Source organism: Equus asinus, chromosome 4 (assembly GCF_041296235.1).
Source record: "Equus asinus isolate D_3611 breed Donkey chromosome 4, EquAss-T2T_v2, whole genome shotgun sequence".
Lineage (NCBI taxonomy): Eukaryota > Metazoa > Chordata > Mammalia > Perissodactyla > Equidae > Equus > Equus asinus.
The window spans coordinates 52,938,702-52,955,197 of record NC_091793.1 but is presented as its reverse complement, the minus strand read 5'-3'; the positions used below and the strand labels follow the sequence as shown (position 1 = coordinate 52,955,197).

Sequence of the window (16,496 nt, the reverse complement as noted above, 5' to 3'; positions counted from 1 at the left end):
GCGTGGAGGATGTGAGTTTGTATGTGTTTTAGGTGAAGGTCCCGGGAGAGGACATTTATGGAGGGCTTCTTATATACCAGGCACGTGCTTTGTCCTTTCCAATTTACTAAGAAGGTATCTTCCTACAAAGATAAAAGCTGCTTTTACCTCCTTAACAGATTTAGTCTTGTAAAAATAATGATCAGTTCCTCAAGAATATATATGTTTAAAAACCAATACATGTGTATATACACACACATTCGCACTATTATTCAAAATTAAAGAATTCAAAAGTGTGTGTGATTTCTTGGTCTTCTTTTAAATAATGCCTCAGCATCGGACTAAATGTGAACAGAGGAAAACATACCATACTTGAAAGTTAAAATGTGTCATGTCCCCAAGTCCTGTCGGAAGTGTTCTTCACTGCAGATAAAGCAGAGATGTGGATCTTACAGGAGTTGAGAATACTTCTAAGAATCTCAGATCAGCTGGGATTAATGTTGGGCTAGGTGGAATTCAATTGCCTTTATTTTATTATTTTATTTATTTATTTATTTATTTTTTTGAGAAAGATTAGCCCGGAACTAGCATCTGCTGCCAGTCCTCCTCTTTTTGCTGAGGAAGACTGGCCCTGAGCTAACATCGTGCCCATCTTCCTCTACTTTATATGTGGGATGCCTACCACAGCATGGCTTGACAAGCAGTGCCATGTCCACACCTGGGATCTGAACCAGCGAACCCCGGGCCGCCGAAGCGCAATGTGCGAACTTAACCACTGCGCCACTGGGCCGGCCCCTCAATTGCCTTTTTGATTCCGTGATTTTTATCAGCGGAACTTTCAGTTACTATTGGCCGGTAGTCCTGTTCTTGGCATTCAGCTTCTGGAATGCCCCAGATGGGGAAATTATCATGGCATCTCAAAGCTCCTGAATGCCCGTAATGAGGTGTTTTATTTTTGAAAACTTGACCTTTTGACCCTTGCTCGCTCATTGATGCCAGTTAGGTTGGTATATTGCTTTCCACTAATTTTATTGCTTTGTGGGATTATTTCTGCAAAAGCCCCTGGAACAGTGAAAGCCCAGTAGGTACAAATGTCACTTCTATATAATTAATTTTGACCTTGAACTGAAAAGTAGAGCTCAGATTTTACTGTCAGTCTAATTGCAGCAGTTTGCAGATCAGACAGCCCTGGGACACTGATTTATTGTTCCACGAATATTTTGTGTATTCAACTAAAGCATTTGTTGTAGTCAGAAATTTACTAGGTACTGCTACAAAGGGTAACAGGATACACATTTTGAAATTATGGCAATGAAATACAATAAATATTTAGTGACCTGTTGAAATTGTTCTGTTTCTCCATTCCCTAAAGCAGAAAGGGAAGAGAAGTGTTACTGCATATATGCAGAGATTTTTACTTTTGTGGAAATGCCTAAGATTGATGCCATTTCAGTTTCTCGCTTCCTAAAGTCATGTCTTTTGCCTGTTAGTTAGTCAGCATTATTTTCACACTGCCACACAAAAAGCTCAAGGATAAATTTCAACACATCATATCTTTCTTTCTAAGAGATGGCAATTATTTCGGAAGTGACACACTCTAGGTGTGATGAATGAGAGTGTTTGAGATGTGGAAAGTCATGTAAAATGAGAGAAATGATTGTAGTATTAAAGAATAGAAAAGGAGATGCTGATATGGAGAAAGCCTATTATTTTAAGACAGCCCCTGTGATACTGTGGACTTAAAACCAAGTTTAAGTGCAGAGTTAGAGAAAGCATGATCTGCAGGTGACAGTGAGCGCTCATCGGTGTCTCTCCACATAGGCTAGTTTTGTTCCTTTTTTTTTTTTCAATTGACATTAAACAGAATTGTGGTCCAGGGTATATCTGCATATGCCTGTGTCCAGCTAATTTTACTGAAAACCTCACCCATTTGTGATTGCCAGTGCTTTACAGAGTAACAATACTTTATCAATTTAAATCTAGTCTAATTCTTTTTTTTTTTTTGGTCATGTGCTGATTTTTTAAAATTTAGACTGTATTTGTTGCATTTTCTTCCAGTGATGGTAAAATAGCATCATATTAGAGTAAGGAAGTGTGTTGGGATTATTCTCACAGGTGTTGAGGACTGCTTGAAATTGTTTATGTTGGAAACTGATTAAAGATCTGTCTTAAGAGAAAGTATGAAGACAAGTCACCAAGGGAGGGCTTAGGATAGAGTCAGCCCTTTTACTCTTTGATCTTCTTGAAGGATAAACTCATTAAATGATGCTTTATTTTTACAAATCTGTCTGACTTTTTTGTTAGTGTGTACCAAATATGTTAAAAGGACCACGACAGAGGATGAGGTTTCGGATTTATTTATTTACATCATTTATTACATCCTTTATTAATCGTCCAATCCTGAAGCATGACTGCTAATATGAATAATTGTACTGTGGGTTTCAAGAAAATTGGTTAGTTATCCAGTTACTGATTATTCAAACTTTGAATTTCTGAAATACATTGAGCAACCATTCTGCAATGTTATTATACAGATCTGGAATAAAGGTACAGACACAAATATGAATGTCAAGTTCACAAAGAAACTAGTACTGGAATTGTGGCATACTGTGATACCAGTTGAGACTGCCCCTAATTTCCTCTTCTGCCCAGCTGTCTTTTATAAAAGGATACTACAAACAGCTGTCTCCCAGCCACTTTACCTGGGATTCTCTAAGGATGAATTAGATAAGGTGAGCTCTTTTTCTGCTCAGAAGTAAATCTAGAAACTGCTCTCTCAGATCCAAACTTGAATAGAACCTTCTTTAAAACTTTCTCTAGCATATCATAGAGAGTCCTCAAATAGACTTCTGAAAATTTGTATGGCCACTTGCCTTTTTGTTCCTAGCATCACACATTTTCAACGTAAACAGACTTGGGATAACAGAAAGAACTGGAAATAGATAAGAGTGAATACTGTATACCATGATTCATGGTTCCATCCCTTTGTTCTAAACTAGACCGTGTTCTTTTTCCTGACTGGTGGATTTAAGATGTCAACAAATATAATGACCACATAATCTTCATATAGATAAACAGACAAATAGACCCAAGATATATGATACTTGAGTTATGTTCTGAAAACTTTGAAGGCAGAATTATATGTAAGTTGTTATTATGGTTATTAGGTGTCATTAATTATCTCAAAGATGATAATAACGATTGCTAACATACAAAGTTTAGTCAGTTTTTTGTGGGTTTTTTTTTAGGAAGATTAGCCCTGAGCTAACTACTGCCAGTCCTCCTCTTTTTTGCTGAGGAAGCCTGGCCCTGAGCTAACATCCGTGCCCATCTTCCTCCACTTTATACGTGGGACGCCTGCCACAGCATGGCTGCCAAGTGGTGCTGCCATGTCTGCACCCAGGATCCCAACCGGCGAACCCTGGGTGGCGGAGAAGCAGAACATGCGAACTTAACCGCCGCACCACCGGGCTGGCCCCTTTAGTCAGTTTTAATTCCTGTTTCTTCGTAAATCCCTTTCTCTGTCTTGATATTAACATGTGAGTTCTTCTGGCTTTTGTCACTTCCTGAGGGAATGACCAGACTGAGACTAATTTTTCTTCTTCTAAAATATTTTTTAAAAAATGTGTATATGCAATGCAGAAAACCAAATACACTAATGCACCAATTTGTTCTCACCTTTCTATACATACATCATTAGATTTTTATATATTTATATCTAGTATAGATATACACATAACTCTTTAAAGCAAGTATTATAATATTTTGTGGCCTGTTTTGAATGGCCAATCATATCATCGTCATGTTCTCTTTAAGATTATGTTTCTAAGGGGACCGAGACTTGTCTCCATTTGACCTCATAAATATATACATTTGAACATAACACAGGCATTTTAAAACCGCAGTTCAACCATGTCCAGTTGCCTCTCTTGAGGTTCCAGGTGAATATAAACAGGTGGACTGAAATTCTAGAAAGCTTACCCTGGGGGAGCCAAGTGGGTAAGAACCCATGAATGCATGCGGATATGCCAGTAAACAATTCTGAGTGTCAAAATCAGGAAGGACTTCTGCTTGTTTCCAAGGACCGAAGATTTGAGACAAATCACAGAGTCAGAATATGAATTGGCTCTAGAATGGAGTGGGGAGCAACAACAAGAGGGATAAGCAGAGAGAAAGAGGCAGAGACAAGTTGAGAGTGGGCTGACGTGCCGATTGGTTTCAATGGACAGCAGCAGGCCGCCTGCGGGTGAGCAGAGCCATCTGGTCTGACTTAACAGCACCAGGGCAGGGTGGACAGACTTTTTTTGTGTTTTCCTTACATTGTCACTGACCAAGTGTCTCCAAGACTGATGGTATTCAGTGGCTACACAAAGCCTGGGATAAGAGTTATATGAAACAAAGCAGATGTAATGATAATGTCATGAAAGCACTAGACATAAAAAATTCTGTCAATTTTATATGCAAATTTGGAAAATTTGAATGAGAAATAAGCAGAAAACCATCAAAATCTTTGATCCTCAAAGCGTGTCCTGAGGAGCAGTGGCATCATTCTCATACGGGAGCTAATTAAGAAGCACAGTCTCAGGCCCCACACTAAACCTAGTGAATCAGAATGTGCATTTACCAAGATCCGTGAGTGATTCTAATGCACAGCAGCATTTGAGAAGCACTGCCCTGGACACCACGTCTGAGAGCTCCTCAGTGGGATGAAGCTTTACTTACCCACTGTTGTGATAAGCTGCATTTTATTTTCTATCCTCTGGTTCCTGTCCCCCTTCCTGACTCCCCTCCCAGTATTTCCTGCAATCATCAGCCAGAGAAACTACTTGCACTTGAATCATTGTTTCAGAGTCTGCTTGGGGAAACCTAAACTAAGACATTCTATGTCTAGAGTACTGGAATCCATGCAATGTATTCATTTCAATCAGCTAGTGTTGGGCTCTATGTTAACACAGCTGTTTGGAATTTAAAGTTTTCAAGAATTCTCCTGTCCTTTTTATTCCTTCCTATTTTATTCTTGGATATCCTAAGTGCATACCCAGACAGATGATAATATCAACACTTAGACAATATGGCTGGTCCTGACTTATGAACACTGAATTGGCAGTTGACCCACACGTAGGCCAGCTGCTGCCACCACTCACTGCTGCCCCATTATTGATGGCCTCTGCAGCTGGAATTGTCCTAAGCAGTTGATGTAGCTAGCTAGCACCTTTTTCCCTATCCTGCCTTCACTCCATTCACTAAAAGAAATCAAAATACAGTTCTGACTCATTTATTGAATCTGGTGTTTGGGATTTGGTGAATTTTTAAGTGAAATCCTACTCATTCTCCTTTTCCTCTAGGATTCCTTGCTGAGGAAGCTATATGTATATATACATACATATATATACATATATATATATATATATGTATACACACACACACACACAAAACAGTGGCTAAATTGGAACAAAGGACTAGCATTATAAAAAATGTGTGTGTATAAATGTTTCCAGATTCTCCTGAAGGTAAATCCTCTCTGAGAAGCTGTGGTGCCTTAGGTCCAGAAGCCAAATCTGGGTTCTCTAGCCTCTCAAAGCTAGAATCCCAGCTCCGCTGAGCAGACCTGAAAATACTAACCAAGTTAGTTGTGTAGATCAAGATGGACAGAAAGAGCCTGCCCAAAGAGGAGGACCCTGTTAGGTGAGCTTATCACAAATGAGCAATACACTGGAAAAAGATGGTGATGCCTGTGACCCTACCTTTACCAGGAGGAAAGACTGCCCAATAACAAAACACAGCCCACTATTTCACTGATGACCTGACCAATCAGACTGTCAATGTCTTTTGGAGGATCTAGTAAAAAGTCATGTAGTAAATACTTGAGAGCAAAGGATCTAGAATAAGACTGCTTGAGTTTGATTCTGACTCTGGCCCTTTGTCAAATTACTCAACTTCTGTCTTGTAGATTTCTCATTTGTGTTATTTCATAAAATGAGAGTATTGGAAACAGTTATATGTATAGCATTTGGAACAATGCCTTGTGCCTAGAAAACACTCAATAGCTGGTAGTGTTGGGATGAACTGTGGCATTGGACGTGGTCTCTCCTCAGTGGGCAGAGGCTAGAATGTGAGCTAAAGGGCACAAGTGTAACTCCCTTCTCATCACTTGACTTCCTGCGAGGGCCTTGGAGTGCTGGTGCTGAATGAAGTCTGGTTAGCTCCAATCACAGCAGCCCATTGTGGACTTCTCACTTCCATCTGCATTTAACAAACAAACACTCCCCCAAAAGTGAAGGTCTTCTTTATTTGGGAACAGCACATACACACACACACACACTTGCATGCACACCCACACAGAGATGGAAGTGGAACTAATCAACCAGTCCTTGATTTTGCACCCTAGCCCTAGGGCAGAATTTCCCTGTGGGTCTGAGCGTTCTTTCCTGATACATATTGGACTCAGTGTTGGCTGTTCATCTGAGGCCAAGGCTCAGCTTACCTGTTTCCTGGAGAGAGTCAGAGGATAGTTGGTGCTCAGGATATCTCACCAACTCTGGAGCTGTTCAGAGGAGAGGTCTGTGAGTTCAAAGACGATTTCCCTTAGGATGATAAGTGTGATAAACCAAAATACTTTCTGGCCATGACACATTGACAAGTAGAAAGTTACTTTTAATTCATGATACATTTTAAAGAAAAATTTACTTTCTAAATCCTAAACATTAGTATGAATTTTGTTTCTGTTTTCAAGAGGAGAAAAGAACATTGAAGGTGGGGAAAATTCTCCATATATCAACTGATGCCTGCTTTATCTCTATCATTTCCGAAGTGCAACTGAGAACATAAAAATGGCATATAACAAGGATCTATGATAAAGCAAACAGAGTAAAATGTTAATTGTAGAGTCCAGTGGTAAGTGTATAGGTGTTCACTGTAAAATCCTTTCAGCTTCTCTGTTTGTTTGCAAATATGTATGAAACGACATGACATGGGGGAATATGTAAATGAGATGCATTGCTTGCTTTCAAGGTATTTACAGTCTCGTAGCTTATCTGTAGGTTTTCTGCCCTGCTTCCTCATGCTTGATCCTCCTCCTCAATGTAACTTGGGGATCAAGAGAATTAGAGGTTTTAGAGGACTTAAGGGAGACTGATGCAGGACTGCAATAACTAGTCTTTTAGCTGCGCTGGGTAGTTTTTTCAATTGGCCTGGGATCCTAAGCAGTGTTTATTGCGTGATGTGTATGGGAGATACACTCACAATTTTTAACAACTGACTTAAAAATCAATTTTAGAACTCTATCCCATATGTATTGATTTTTCCTTGACTTAAAAATAAATTTTGTATATTCAATCATTTGTACATTGCATAGATGAGCACGATTGTTGTGCTCCAATTAGAATCCGGACATGTCAGTTCCTAGCATCAATACAATAAAAGTAAATACCTTTATGTGATTTTTGGAATCTTTCTCCATGGCCAGTTTTCCGTATTTTATAGAATAAACTATCCTTTATAAATACTTATTGACACATCTTAACTGGACAATGTAGTTGGTTAAAAATTCATTAAAAATGTGCAGTGTCATATTGCCTGTTTAGAAGCAATTTCTTGTGTGCATTTTTGCATAATGGTAAAGTAGTTCCTTAGTGCCCAGTGAATGAGTCTCTTGGCTAAGAATGTTCCACAGTATATTCAGAAGGCTCTACATATCACTTGCTGTCTTCCAGTTAACGAACCAGGTTTCGCTAAGTCATTGTTTCAGAAACAGAGATGGAGTTCTGGCCTGCTCAGGTTAGTAATGCTCTCTCAGTTGTTTTATTTATTGTATTTTAGCAAAATATTTGAAGAAGTAAATCATAAATTTAAGAATCAAACACAAATTTAAATGATACAATATTTTGGTTGAATTTAGTGTATGTTTGTGTATTTGTGGAGTGCCCAGTAGTGCTCTGTGGTAGGGAGCAGTAACATATCTTATGATGTTAACTGCATTACTAATGAGCTTATTAATTTATATCTATCACCTCACCCTTGCATGACAAAGTAGATTAGGCTCCTAATTAATATTTGGATAAAAACCTGTAGCTTACAAAGCACTTTTCCTTGCGTGTCCTCCACCTTCACAATTTTGTGAAGCTGTTGTTCAGGCGTTCTTTATGTTCATTCTAGGGACAGACTTGCCCAAGGTCAGAGAACTCACCAGACTGTATCTTTTTATTTTGTTTAGTAGTCTATGATTTTATTTTAAAATTTTATCCACCTGTGTTTAGCACATTTTGTATATACGTGGAAATTACCTATCACGTCATTTCTCTTCTTTCTTAAAAACATCTAATTTATTAATGTGTTGTTAAAAATCTCTTTGAAAGATATGCATCTACAGAAGCCTTTTTAGTTTTTCTATTAAACTTTATGCTACATGAGTCTGAGTATGATATACTTTATTTGAGCAAATGTTTTTCAAGAACTGCTCCCAAAATGGCTTTGAAAAGATGTGAAAAATGAGAGTCCAGATTTGGGAAATTGCCATTCTTTGTTGGCATTAAACTGGTATGGTCATGTTAGTCTTGTCACATTTGGGAAATTTGATTCATGGTTCTCCATTCATCTTATTAAGGGTGACTGATTTAATAAAACTACATTATGAAGCTTCATTTAATTGTTAGGAAAATGTGATGTAAGGAACGCAGGTTATATTTAAATTTGATAGGCTGCACAAAGAAAAATTGTCAGTCCTCACAGGTAGGGCCACACTCCCATCTCCACTTCTCAGTTTTGCCAGCTTATCAGCCACCAGATAACCCACAAAGCTTGGCTACCTGGTCTCCCGGCTGTGCCAGTGACACATGTGAGTACACACATGGATGTGGGCCCCCGTGCTCTCCTGCGGTGAGGCAGGATGTTCTGTTGGACCACATTCATGTTCAGAGTTTGCTCACCGTGGTGGAAATGAACAGGGAGTGGGCCCTGTCTCAAAGGTGAGATTGCTAGCCATTTCAAGGCATAGCCCTATCGTTTTCGAGGGCATATGAAAAAATAACATAAAATAGATATGTGCCCATATTTGGACCTGATTTATAGTATGTTTGATTTGTCTGATGTAAAATGAAGATGAGAATAGTGTTCTATATAAATGACGCTTTTGATTTTCTACTTTGATAAGTATTTTTATATGGTACTATGGTTTACATGCATCACGTTTTCCTGATGTTTGTGTTTTCACACTTGCCACTGGCTGCAGGGTACTGATCAGATTGTGCATGTTCAGTTCTGAGGGGATGTTGCTACTTGAGAATGTGACTCAACCCACATGAATTCTCCTCACTTTTTACATTTTGCTTCTGACAGTTAATTTAATACTTTATATTTTTCATTAAAATTAGGTGTTCTCCTTTGAAAGTCTTGCTGGCTGCCTGATTAAACAACATTGTTAGGTACAGTGTAGTAGTTTTGTTTCGTGCTATCTCAGTTAGAAGGGCCTCTATCTTTTAACAGTTGCTGGTGTTGGCAAATCATAATGTTTGCAAATAACAGATAAACAACACCTTGTTTTCTAATTAACATTGGGAAAGGATTTAGGGTTAAATCTTAAAAACAACATGAACTTCATAATTAATATCTTAGTCTGCTTAGCTCTGTAAAATATTTTTATATAATTATGAAATGATGCAGTGATTTCCACATTACTTTGGGAGAAAAGTACAAGATAATGTTACATAAAAATGCGCCTTCACATTTGTGTAGCACTTGCCATTTTACAGATGTCTTTCATATCCATCATCAGGTACTAAGTTAGTGGTCCACGTAAATATATGACAAAGTATTCAGGGGTATAGCAATGATTTTTTAAAATGCACAGTGCATGCAGATTTATCACTTGCCTTCCTAAGACCTTTCTGTGACTTTTCAGGGTGTTTGGGGTACAATCTGAACCCCTTAACATGGCCCATGCGGCTCTGCATAATTTTATTCCCACTCCCCATCCAACCTTGTCTCCTGTCACTCTTTCTGTCATTCTGTTGAACAAACCAAGGACTTTCTCATTTCAAGGCCTTTGCACTGACTGCTCTTTCTGCCTAGAGTCCTCATTGCTCTCCTTTTTGCATGGATGGCTTCTCATCATTCAGGTATCGGGTACTAATGTGATTTCCTCTAGAAAGTGCTGCCCCGTGCACTCCATCACTGTGTTCTGTGATAGCACTTGCTGATTTTCTTCTTAGCAGTCATTTCAATTTGTCCTGTTACCTGTGTGTTTGCTTGCTTGTTTACAGCCTGCCTGTAAATTGGGCAGGGATGCTGACTCAGTCATCATTGTGTTGGAAACCTTGGATACCATGAACTCAAAAACCGTTCCTGTGGAACAAAGAAGAAAAATCTATGTGAGTCAGTGAATGACCACTTATTCAGCAAAGGTTTAATGAGCACTTACCAAACCGGCATGTAATTTCTGATCAAAAGCTAGAGAAAAAATGTAAACACTCGTCTTACTCCAAAGCAGCTCTCAGGCTAGCATACCATTAAATAAGAAAATAGGAAAACTTTAACTCAAGAAAAGGGCTTTTCGGTCAGAGTGAATACTCGTGAGTATTCTCTGCCTTACATACCCTTGGGTCTTTATTTCTCCCTATAAGGGAAGAATGGGACTTTTAAAGCACGACTATCTATGCAGCCTCCTGCATTTTCCACTGGCTCTCTGAGGCCTTCCAACTCTTGAAGGTGAGAAAAAGGACAGGTTTAAAAGTTTTACGGTTTCCATTACAAATTATCTAGCTATTTATTTATGAATTCATCCATGATATTTTATAGTCAGAAGTCATGGCATCTCTAGGATTTAAAATTGTTGGGTACTGACTGATACAGATATTTATGTAATATTTAGACTCTCTCTAGATGAGATGCACCGAAAATTAAGGCTAAAGTTATGTGATATTTAAGATTTGATTGTTTTCCCCCACAAATGTTGGTAAAAGGATGGTTAAATTTTATTTACATTTTGAAGTATTATGCATGCCCCCGCTAACCCTATTAGCATAGACACTTGTATCAACTTCTTGAGTGGTATGCAAGAGGTCTGATGATACAGTTGAAATGGAGAGGGGCAGGTTCAGTCCTACTTACACATCCAAGTGGAAAGAAACCCCAATCTCATCAGTCCATGCCATTGTTCCTCCCCCTGCTTCCCCACTCGCCTGGATGGTGCTGACAGGTGTTTCTTCATAGCCTGACTGGTGCTGCCCAACAATTGCTGGTCCAGGATGTTCTCTGAGAGAATATGACCCTGCTTCCTAGGGCTAAGCTGGACTGTACTTTTGCTACTGTCACTGCAGTCTTCAATGTTCCTCTTTTTCAGATCACATACATACCTACCTCCCAGGTATCAGCTAGCATCAGAGCCACTGCATTAGAGCTATTTCCAGGGTCTCTCTTCCCAGGCATTTACCCCTAGACATGAGCCACCATTTTTCTTTTCTCTATCGAACACAATGTGCTTGATTATACTCTCTTTATCTGGATAGTAAAACTCCCTTGTACCCCAGACAGAAGTAATTTCAATGACTCCAAGATAATTTCCAGCAACTCTCTTACTAGAGAAGAGAAAACAAAAAAATGAAAACACAATTAAATTACTCTCTGGTGAGCCATGCTACTATATAAAGTACATGATGTCAATAGGTTTATTGGTTTCCTTACCTCTGAAATATGCATGTCCATTCTTAAAAACTTGTTGTAATGTTATAATTTATACTGACCACCAATTCCTTATACACAAATTCTGTTCTGTAAAGTCTTATAATATTGATTGGTCAAAATTATTAAGATTCTTTCCTGGGAGACTTTATTTTTAGTGCTTAGGAGAGCACTTTCCCGGGTAAGAAAATGTAATCAGCCTTTTATATGCTTGTTTATATGGCCAGATTCTTTCCAATATTCAGGCAGACAAGGGGTCCATTATCACACACTGTTATTTTACTTTTTTCTCAACGTTAATGGGCTTTTCATACTCTTGTTTACAAACATAATTAAAAATAGGCTTTTGTAAAAAGGAACTTAATTCTAATTGAATGCTGATTAACTAAAGTGTTATTTAGTTTTTTCTAAAAGTCTTAGAGAGCACCTGATAGAAATTTAGGATGATTTCCAAGAGAAAGTAAAGCTAGAGAAACTATTGCAAAGTAGAAACCAGAGCGTAGAAAAGATTTGAATGCTGTGTCTGTGCTTACTGATGCAGTATTCACTAGCCACAGTAGCTATTATAATTTAAATTAATTGAAATTAAATGAATTCAGTTGCACTTGCCGTATTTCAAGTGCTCAGTCGTCACATGTGCCTCGTGGCTACCATATTGGGCAGCACACATACGCAATATTTCTGTCATTGCAGAAAGTTCTGATGGACACAGCTGCTGAAATGTTGTACTGGTTAGAATGCAATGAAGAATGGGAAGGTAGGGGAAGCAGAGTCAATTAGACCAATGAAAGTGAGAGAAACAAGAGCAGCTTGGTTTTTCTTCAGTGCACAAAATTGGAATGGGGGGCCATCATTCTTCTCTGATGAAGAGGACAATAACCTTTTCTCCTGCTTTAAATTTAGTAGAATAAAGTGTTTGAAAGGTCAGTTAGACCAATTGCTAAATTGCTATTTGAACTGTTCATATTGCTTAGTTTTGCTTACATGGAATAACCTGAAGCTGCCTGCTTAAGAAGCAATATATATCGAGCAATAAATGAGATAGTAAGTTTTGCATTATATATAAAGAAAAAATTACATCATAAATCATTATCCATAATAAATTATTTTATAAGAAGTGTTCACTATTGAACCAACATGAAGACTTTCCAAAAATGCTTTCTGTGATCCTATCGGGAACTAAATGCTGTTTCAAATCTTAGAACACGATTAAGTCAGCCAACAAATTAGTATCAGGGCAAAAGTGCAGAGGTCAGAAAGAATCTTAAAACACTTACAAAAATCCATGAACAATACTTTCCATCATTTTAGCAAATTATTTAAAATCATGATTGTATCCATTTATATTGTAGTTCAACTCATCTGTCATGTATGTTTATTGTCTTCTTGCTAAATAAGACCAACAGAGCCATATGTTTCCTAAGCTCCTCTTGGACGGAAATTTTCCTAAAGCCAGAACAAGTAAAATGTTACCCAGTCGGCAAAAACATCATTAGTTAAATTTGTGTTCTAGGCAGTGTTGGTCCAAAATATGTAGTATGGAAGCCCATTTTCAGTGAGGTGATATCAAACACTTTAGGTACAAAATGTAAAACCAAAGGGGCCTCAGAAAAGCTTGGTGAAATCATTAGATTCACTAAAAATGAGAGAGTAGCATGGAGATTAATCTGGTGGTTAAAATTCGGTGCTCTCATCACTGCAGCCCGGGTTCATTTCAGGTCAAGGAACCACACCACCATCTGTTGCTTGTCGTACTGTGGCGGCTGCATGTGGCTGGGATGCTGAAAGCTCTGCCACTGGGATTTCAGATGCCAGCAGGGTCACCCATGGTGGACAGGTTTCACTGGAGCTTCCAGACTAAGACAGACTAGGAAGAAGGACCTGGCCACCCGATTCTGAAGAAAATGGCCATGAAAACCCTGTGAATAGCAGCAGAGCAGTGTCTGATAGAGCAGAAGGTGAGAGGATGGCGCAAGAAGACCTGACAGAGTTCTGCTCTGCTGTGCACAGGGTTGCTGGGAGGTGGAATCCAAGATACTAACAACAAAGCATGAGTTTAAATAATAATACAAATAAGATACATGAAGACAATTTATTAGGAATGTTAAGTCTTAGTAGGCTGAAGTATATGTTCCATGTAATAGAATAGAATTTTAAAGCCAAAAAGAACATTAGAGATCACATAGTTCACTCTGAAAGTAAGAAATCTGAGGCCCAGAGTGGCTGTGTAACTTTCTCGAGGTCACACTGCTGGATAGTGTCAGAATTTTGATCAAAGACACAGATATGATAGTTTCAATTCCATCAAGTAGGTTTTTAAAAAAATCGGGCTGTCCATTATAATGTTTAACAGACTACAATTTTCAATGTTCTTTAAATGTATATTTGTATACACTAATCATTCACAAATTTGACACTCTCAGAGCAGCTTCTTGTCTTAGTGTGATGAGCCAACACATGTTACTGTTACCTTTGACCAGCGACAGGATAAGAACAACCCAGCAGAGCGCTTGAACTGAGATCCATTTGCCATCTCCTTGGCGCTTGCAGACACTGATGTTCACACCCACCTTGTGCTGTAGCTCTTCATGGATACTTCTTCTTGTACACACCAGGGTTCAGACACTCAAAACCCAGGCCTTAAGCATCTCTGTATCCCCAGTGCCCAGCACCAGGCCTAGTGCAGACTACCTACCATGTTTGTTGAATGAATGAATGAATGATCATACTCTCCTACCCAATAAAGATCTTATTTTGATAGGTACTTATAAAAAAAGTAATTCACCTGAAAATTATAGATCTGAGTTGTAAAAATACCTTTTATCTCTTTTCCTAAAAGAGAAATTATCATTTTAACACAATATTGCTTTTGGTTTGATGAGGAAAAAAAAGTAGCTAATTGGATTCTCTTTTTCAAATTTTAAATCCTTTTTTGGAATAGAGTTTTAGTTGGTTCTCTGGATCCTGAGCAGTAGGAGATGAGCGTGGTGGGCTGTAAGTTAGGACTGGGCACAGCAAAATAAAACCTGGGAATGACAGGTAGGAGCAAGCTGACGAGATCATCTAGGTGGGGGCTACGCCAGAGCTTTATGTAAAGACAGTCGGGCATCCAGGAACCGGAACCTCTACAGGTGGTACAGGAGCATCAAGCCCTGTCAAAGCCAAAGCAGCCTGGGTTAACTGAGGCTGGAGATAAAGGATCTAAATACTGAGATAAAGATTGCTGTGGGAAGGAAACACTCTATAATTTTCCCCCTGTAGGAAGATCTTGGTAGCATGAAGTAGTAGGAAAACACAGGCCTTGGAAAGAGGCAGACAATAATTCAAATCCTGCTTCCCTCACTTAATAGCTCTATGAACTTGGCTTAGTGACTTAACCACACTTAGTCTCAGCTTTCCTCATCTGTTAAATGGCTTTGGAACATTAGTTCCCCTTTCCAGAACGTGACCTGCTCAGAGACTACTAGTCAGCAAGAATTCTCTGACATAAGGAAAATATGGATGCGCTTTTAAAATTACTTTAAAATTACTACAAAATATCTATTTTGTAGATGACACTAGTAATACTAAGGTTCCAACAAATATACTGGACATCATCTTAGTAAAAGGAATCTGCAAAAGTACATTTTCTTAAAAGAAAACTTAAAAATAATATTTGTCCATGCTTGGATCAAGAGAGTGTGTTTCTATATATGTCTATGTATATATAGATATAGATATACACACACAGTGTATAGATATATATAGACACAAACACACTCTGTAGGTAGCAAAATGTGGATATCCGAAAATGCAGCTAAATTTATAATCAGAGATATAATATGTAATAAAAATCAGTCTCCTGATTTATTATATAAAAGTATTAACTTATATTTGGGTCATAGTTCCAAAAAATTTAAAACTATACTCTTCTTGGAAATCATTTTCCAACGTTCTTGTAGAAAGAACTTACTTCTTCCTGATTCTGAATTCTTCTGACCTTTAATTGAGTGGTGTGTAGGGTAGTGAGGGATTGCTGTTGCTAAAGTGCTGTAATTATGCAAGAGGGTAACTGTCCACAGGCCACTGTGAAGGACCACAAAACCTTTGTCCCTGATAAAGATGTCAGTGGACTCTAGAGAACAGAATTTTAACTCATAGTTGACCAGTTTGAATTGTACCATCAAAATATAGAGTCCCTTATTGAAGCCTTAGTTTAAAACAATTTTGTTTTACATAGAAAAAATATGAAGAACCATGGTGTGGGACATCTTAGATGGCCCATGAATTTAGTTGTCTACCAAATATGTTGGGACACGGAGTAGAGGCTAAGAGCACGGGCTCTGGAGTCAGGCAGGCTGGATTTGAATACTAGTTCTGCTCTTTTCTAGCTGCATCACCTGGATCGAGTTGCTTAATCTCTTGTGCTTCAGTCTCCTCATCTGTAAAATGGGGACCAGAATAGTCTTTCCTCAGATGGTTGTTGAGAACATTAAGGGAGATGTTCATGTAAGGTTGGAACAGAGTAAGCATCTAGTAAGGCTTAGATTTCTTGCTACTATAAATTCCTGAGTGGTAAAGGCTGAAACGACCATGAAGCTCTACCGGGGAGAACAAGCTGTCAAGGTGTAGAGTGGAGTCGTCATATTCCAAGGATAAATAAAGAATTCCTGGAAGGAGTTGCGTTCCTGAATCTGCATTTGGCACTTTAAGTCAGGTGATGGTGGAACATGGACGGCTGGAGGACAGGAGTGTGGATGCTTCCTCTGTGATGGGTTCAGCTCCTAGCCTGCCTTTTGCCCAGGCCCTCCATGATTAGGATGAGAGGACTCAACAGGAGATTCCACAGCAGGAGGAATGAAGTT

At 38.6% G+C, this 16,496-nt stretch overlaps 1 protein-coding gene across 1 annotated transcript in view; it reads left to right on the top strand.

The window, feature by feature from the left end:
• NAV3 (neuron navigator 3) overlaps positions 1-16,496 on the top strand; it is a 775,925-nt gene that overhangs the window by 208,674 nt on the left and 550,755 nt on the right. The gene's annotated exons all lie outside the window — the stretch shown is intronic.